This window comes from Bos indicus, chromosome 16 (genome assembly GCF_029378745.1).
Source record: "Bos indicus isolate NIAB-ARS_2022 breed Sahiwal x Tharparkar chromosome 16, NIAB-ARS_B.indTharparkar_mat_pri_1.0, whole genome shotgun sequence".
Lineage (NCBI taxonomy): Eukaryota > Metazoa > Chordata > Mammalia > Artiodactyla > Bovidae > Bos > Bos indicus.
In genome coordinates this window covers 7,785,529-7,792,799 of record NC_091775.1, presented here as the reverse complement: position 1 = coordinate 7,792,799, position 7,271 = coordinate 7,785,529, and the positions used below count along the sequence as shown (strand labels likewise).

The 7,271-nt window shown below is 41.5% G+C and overlaps 1 long non-coding RNA gene across 1 annotated transcript; it reads right to left on the bottom strand.

Moving 5' to 3' along the window:
* Window positions 1–1,589: 1,589 nt before the first annotated feature.
* On the bottom strand, window positions 1,590–6,893 carry LOC139176547 (uncharacterized). The gene is made up of 3 exons (XR_011561009.1): window positions 6,672–6,893; window positions 4,188–4,313; window positions 1,590–1,658 (listed from the first exon to the last, which is right to left on the bottom strand). It is a non-coding gene; the product is annotated as an uncharacterized lncRNA (long non-coding RNA).
* Between the last annotated feature and the right edge of the window lie 378 nt (window positions 6,894–7,271).

Genomic DNA, 7,271 nt, shown 5'->3' with positions numbered 1-7,271 from the left:
CCACTGAGTCAGTGTTTGTTCACACTCATTGAAGCCATACATTTAGAGGGACAGTTCATCATGGAGAGAAAGCATGGGGTAAATGTCGACCTTCTTGGACCCTGGTGTGCAGGAGGTTCACAACAAGAGTCAAGGTCACCAAGGGGAATGTCAAGTTCCACTGTGAGATCTATTTGACACCTTCCCTTAAGAGTGTGCTACAGGGTTTAACCAATGTAGGGCTTATGGTAATGTCACCCAGTACAATGAAATATCTCCCTGGATGACACTCTGCTTTTGTCCTTGGTTTAGCAATGACACTAGCACCAACAGATATGGCCTGTACTGTCTAAACAAGGGAACACAACTTTCAGATCTTTGAATTCACTAAGAGGATATGAATCCCAAGGTGCCTTTCACAATAATGACTGTGGCAATGTTGGTGATAATCCACCTATGTTTGCCCTGGGTTCCATGACCACTGAGCCCATCTTACAATGAAGGGCACAATCTGGACCTCTGGAGCTCTAGTACCTCCAGGCATAAACGTAGATGCAGGGGCCCCCTTGCTCCATGACTGAGGATCCCACGGTTGAGTGATAAGTGCAGGTCAGGGGTCCAGAGCAGACACACTGGGACCACCCATAGGTTCCCAGTTTATTCTTTTCCACTTTGGAAGTCAATAGTTTGGTCCATATTTCTCAGCACCATCTCCATTTGAGCAAGATGAATATTAACCGAACTTGAGGAATGACTGAGATGAGGAAAGAATTAGGTAATCTACAGCCAGTGCACAGTGTGTTGAGAAGTGTTTAGAAAGTTCACCGTTGACTTGTGCTTTATAAGAGGGAAACATCTCCTGAGGAAACACACACAGACAGCTTGAGAATCACACTGCATGGGCTCACACATGGGACCAAAACCCATGCATCTAAATGATGTAGTGGTTTCAAGGTACCATAGAGCACAGACATTTTCTTTCCTGGGAGATCAGTCTCTTTTCTGCACCCTGTGCCTTCACCCTCTTTAGGAATCCAGCATCAGGGCGACCCTCCAAACAGAGCTGGCAAGAGATTGCCACCTTCATCAACTAGATTATTTTCATCAGAGGGATGATCCCTGAATAATTACCGTGTTCACTGGCTTGTTCACAGGCCTGCAATTAGAAAGAAGAAAACAGTGTGAGGGTGTCAGCATCTTCAGTCCTGTGCATTCAGGTCTTTTGTTCTCTTTTTCTTTTCAGAAAACCAAATGGGCATGTGCTGTTGCATCCATAGCCCCAAAATAACACATAGAGAACACCTGTGGGAAAGGCTGGAGCTCCTCCTGGAAGAGCACTCCAGCTCATTTTCACCAGTAATTAAAAGTTTCATTTCTGGAAGGAACAGTTTCTGCTGAGGAAACTGATCCCAATTCCAGTTTTTAATTTATGTTGTAATTTTTGAAAAACATCCTTTTGAATAAGTTATCTGCTGGGAGAAATTCATCCATCAAATTAAAAACTGTTTATATGAACTGTCTTGAATATTTTGAACCTTTATCTGAATTCGGCTAGAAAATAAAGTCATTAAGCAACACTTTTATATCAGATGAATAGGAGGCACTTACTATGGAGTTGGGCAGAGCCTCTTCCTCCAACGTTGAAATGGATAGCTCCTCAAGCTGGTCCTCGGGGAGCTCTAGGAGGACATAGAGGAATTTTCAGGACACTTTGTGATGCTGATGGGGAAGACCATGTTAATGTGGATACATCGGAGGAGTGTGTGGATGTGGGTGGTTAATGTGTGGGCTAAAATCTGTTGGACAACCTTTATCATGGGTGGAGGAAGGCAAAGGAGATGAACGTTTCAGAAATGAGTCAGAGAGCCTTAAGCTTTCTGGCTAAGGGGATCGACTTGAAACTCGGTCTGACAGAGGGAAGCACTAAAAATCACACTATGCTTCAGTAGTCATGTACTGTTGTGAGACTTGGACCATTAAGAAGGCTGAGTGCCAAAGAATTAACGCTTTAGAATAGTGGTGCTGAAGAGACTCTTGTGAGTTCCTTGGACAGCCAGGAGATCAAACCAGATAATCATAAAGGAAATCAATCATGGATATTCATTGGAAGGACTGATGCTTAAACTTCAGTACTGTGGCTGCCTGATGTAAAGATTAGGCTCACTCGAACAGCCCCTTATGCTGGGAAAGACTGAGGGCAGGAGGAAAAGAAGGGGCCACAGAGGATGAGATATCTTGATAGCATTATCGACTCAATGACATGAATTTGAGCAAACTCCAGAAGATAGTGAAAGATAGGTCAGCCTGGTGTGCTGCTGTCCATGGGCTCACAGACATAAACTAGGGACTGAGCATTGTCATCAAAAATAAATTGTATTTATTCTTCTCATAATTTTTAAGAATTAAAAAGTTCCATCAGTTCAGTTCAGTTGCTCAGTCTTGTCCAAGTCTTTGTGACCCCATGAATCGCAGCACACCAGGCCTCCCTGTCCATCACCAAATCCCAGAGTTCACCCAAACCCATGTGCATTGAGTCGGTGATGCCATCCAACCGTCTCAACTTCTGTCATTCCCATCTCCTCCTGCCCTCAATCTTTCCCAGCATCAGGGTCTTTTCAAATGGCTCAGCTCTTCACATCATGTGGCCAAAGTATTGGAGTTTCTGCTTCAACATCAGTCCTTCTAATGAACACGCAGGACTGATCTCTTTTAGGTTGGAATGGTTGGATCTCCTTGAAGTCCAAGAGACTGTTCAGAGTCTTCTCCAACACTGCAGTTCAAAAGCATCAATTCTTTGGTGCTCAGCTTTCTTTATAGTCCAACTATCACATTCATACATTCATACTGGAAAAACCATAGCCTTGATTAGATGGACCTTTGTTGACAAAGTAATGTCTCTGCTTTTTAATATGCTGTCTAGGTTGGTCATAACTTTCCTTCCAAGGAGTAAGCGTCTTTTAATTTCATGGCTGCAATCACCATCTGCAGTGATTTTGGAGCCCAGAAAAATAAAGTCAGCCACTGTTTCCCCATCTATTTGCCATGAAGTTCTGGGACTGGATGCCATGATCTTAGCTTTCTGAATGTTGAGCCTTAAGCCAACTTTTTCACTCTCCTCTTTCACTTTCCTCAAGAGGCTCTTTTGTTCTTCTTCAGTTTCTGCCATAAGAGTGGTCTCATCTGCATATCTGGGGTTATTTATATTTTTCCCAGCAATCTTGGTTTTTCTATATTCACAATTTAGTGTACCTATCAACACCATCTACATATTTTTCATCAGATCCAATATAACCTCTGTACCCATTAAGTCATAATCCACCTTCTCCGTTGCCTCCTCGCTTTGGTAATTTCTATTTCCAGCTTCCATGAGTTAGCCTATTCAGTGTACCTTAAACCAGTGGAAGCATACAATATTTGTCTTTCTGTGCCTGCCTTATTTCACTAAGTATAATAAATGTTTGTATTAATTGTCCATCCATTTTATAGCATATTTCAATCCTTAATTCATTTTGTGGTGGGACAGTATTCCATTCTGAGTACATATCACATTTCATTTATCCATTCATCACATGATGGTCTTTGGGTTGTTTCTAGTATTTACGTACTAATAATACACTGTGAACATTAGTGTGTAGATTTCTGTATGGTATTATAATTTAAAAGTGCATATTTAAAATATCACTGAATGTAACAATACAAAGTGTGAATGTTAGGTGAACTAACAATGTTAGATTTTGAACTACTAAAAATATATTTTCTCACTAATTATAAAAAATGTAGCACACATATGTTATCTGTGAGTAGAATTTGATAGCTGAAACTGAAGTGATATGTTATTGGAATTTTCTGTATAATCTATACAACTTTTATGTCAATGTAATCCTGCTTTAAGTAAAGTCTAATGATTTAAAGAAATCTTGAAACATGACTTCAGGGGGGAACACATCACAGCTAGTGTTAAAAAATTAGCTAATGTCCAAACCATAGCTAGAGACCATTTTCACTTTTAAGCATGAACCAAATGTTGAATTTAAAATGCATCTTTCCTTTCATAGTTAAAGCAGTACCAACTGATATAGTTTCAATTTGAACACATGAAATAAAAGAACATTGCTTAATATTTCTCTTTTTTTCCCTTAAATATGAGGCCCTGAACATACTACAATAATCATTCTTGAATGAACTTAATGAGAAAATTTCCACAGTACCTTCAGTTGAGTCAGTTAGAGGGTGCACCCTATTGTGTGGCCAACAACAAACTCTCTTCATCCAGCTGGTTCTTGATGTTCTTGACATTTGAGGGGTGTGGCTTCTCGCCTTCTGGATGAGACATCCTGTGAAATGCATTATAATGGTGAGAGCTGTTGACATGTTGCCGGCAGAGGACCACCTGGGAACTAATAATAATTGACCCATAATTCAATCCTCTGGTTCCCTTCCTCACCAGATGCCTTGCAAGGCCTCCTGAATCCAAGGTGGACTTAGGAAGATCTGCAGTTTGATATGCACTGAAAACATCCAACAGACTGGCTGTGTGTGCAAATATCTCTATTTAACTGAGACCTAGAAGCTCAGCAGAGCATGGTGACCATGCCTGATGGACTGGATTCAAATCACATTTAGGAGAAGCAGGTACTTGGGAAAGACATACGGATCCCTCTTTGCCTCAGTTCCCTGTCCTGAGTTGGAGAAATGTTAACATGGCCTATTTTTAGTATTATGAGGCCAAGAATGATTAAATACAGGTAAAATATTAGAAAAATAAAGGAGTGACTTCCTGGGCAGTCCAGTGGATAAGAATCTGCCTCTCAACGCAGGGGACGGGGTTTGATTTCTGGTCGGCAAACTCTGGTCCTGTATGCCTCTGCGCAATTAAGCCCACATGTTGCAACTACTGAGGTCAAGCACCACGAGTAGAGAGTCAGTGCCCTGCAACGAAAGAGCTGCACGATGTGATGAAGATTCCACGTGCCACAACTAAGACCTCATGCAGCCAAATAAATGAATGATAGATAGACAAATAAATAAATAGAAAAGTAAAGGACTGGTGCTTCGTAATTTCTCTGTAAGTGTTCAACCTTGAATGATGGCAAGAATAAGATGGACCTTCAGTAGTGGTTGAAAGCAGAGAGGGCATTTTGAGGGCTCCAATAAGTGGAGATGGAAGCTTATTCTTCAGCTTTTTCACAGAAACAAGTTTTTATAGCTCATGGAGAGTATCTATTATCACCTCTTCGGACACCCAGCCCTGTTCAAGAGGAAGGGTGGACAAAGTGTGGGCTGTAATCCATATGTTACATTAGATGGTGTTGAAATTTAAAGAGATGAAGTGATTTTCCAATGGTCACGCAATAATAAATAGTGGATCTGGGACAGGATTGTAGATGGTTCCCTGAGGACACAGATGCCTGCACCTCTGAGGCCTGTGCTAAAACCCCTTAACCAGGACCTCAACCCTACCTCCAACTCAAATTATCCTGCCCCTAGTTTTCTGTGGATGAGAGCTGATGCCCTGAAGAAGGTGCCTCAGCCTTAAAAAGGGCTCCAATCCTCCTCCTACCACTCATCTCTATATTTCAGTTCCTCATCCAAAATACAAGTTTCCTCTGAGCAAAGCTTCTCAGAAAAACCACAGGATTCCAACTCTGTCCATCCTCCAAAGCTTCTTCACACACTCAACCATCTCACGAGCAGCCTTCCCAATGTCCAGTTCACCTTGCTAAGTGACCAGTCATCTGTTTGGCCAACAAGTTGGCTCAGCGCTCAGAACCTTCTAAACCAAAGGGCACATGATGGCTCTACAAAGAATTAGCTTCCTTTTAACTTGACCAAGTCTGCATGAGCACTTAATGTGAGTTAACTCAGGAGGTGGCCATCTGTGCTGGCCTTTGGTGGCTTAACTAAGTCTGAGATGCTCAAAGTCTCACAGCTGATCTGAACACTTATTTGAGCAGCCTGGACCAAGTGCTAGCTAAGAATGGGCAGGAGTTCAACCTTCCCCCACTAAAATTCTGACTCTATCAACTTCTCATTATGCTCTAGACCCTGTAGTAGGAGAAACAGAGCCCCATATTCTTTTTGAAAATCATCTCCATCCTCACAGCCTGCAGACTGTAACCCTAGATTCTCCTTGAGGATCAACAGACAAGCTCTCCTTCCCTCAGTGACCAAATGTTCATCCTACCAACCCAACAGCACTATGCCATCTCACTAAACTCCTTGGCAACAGCCAAATAATGATCCAGCCCACATCCACCCATGGGAATCCCACCAGTAAATCCCAGTTTCTTTCCTTTTTAAGTCTCACGATTTACACTGCTAGTGTTTGTAGATTTGGGCAGCAGAATTTGAGAAGAGTTGAGATGTAATTCCCTTTTACTATAATGTCTGATGTTTGGGAGACATCATTGTTCTCCTCTGTTAGTTCTTTCCATCTGTTCTCTGGTAAGAGTGTATACAAAACTGGCATTGGGAAATTGGAAATTTAGGAAGATATTTAAGGCAGCCAGCTGACAGGAAAATCAAAATATAATTTAAGGAATAAAACAAGACTATAAACCACATTTGTAACTCTGTAGATAAATTAGAGTGATGGAAAAGAAAAATAATAATAAAAAATGAGAAAAATTCATCAGTAAAAGTTAAACAGCCCATTTGAAGGAACAGCCTTCAGAGGAACAGTGGGAACCTACCTCCCAAACAATTCAGGTTACCCATTTCTCTTTGCCACCATACATGAAGCTCAGTGGGAACCTACCTCCCAAACAATTCAGGTTACCCATTTCTCTTTGCCACCATACATGAAGCTCTCAGCTCGCAAACACACTGAATGCAGAATGTGTATCACCACATTACCATGGCAACCACACATCACAGAACCTTCAGAATTAACTGGACTCTGCACAGGATGAGTCCAACTGCCACTGTCCAACTGCTACTGTGATTCTATGCACATGTTTGGCTTTTCAGAGTAAACATTTTATTTCAAAAACTGAATCTCAGGCTCACACATTTCTCTCTGATTAGAAAATAATTCATATGAATGAAAATGTTCTGTCCCCAAGTATAGCTGATAGTGAACATTTTCGGGTGAGGAGGGACAAATCTAACACATTGAGAATAAAAAGAGATTCTATTATTGATTAGAATATCATCTTGGTACCGATCACAAGTTTGTGCTCCTAACACACAGTGAGGAGAGAAAGCCTTCCTGCAGGGCCACACAGGGAGAAAAGACAGACAAACAAAAAAAGGTGAGCACCCAGAAAAAATGTCAGCAAAGTGCTTTTCTA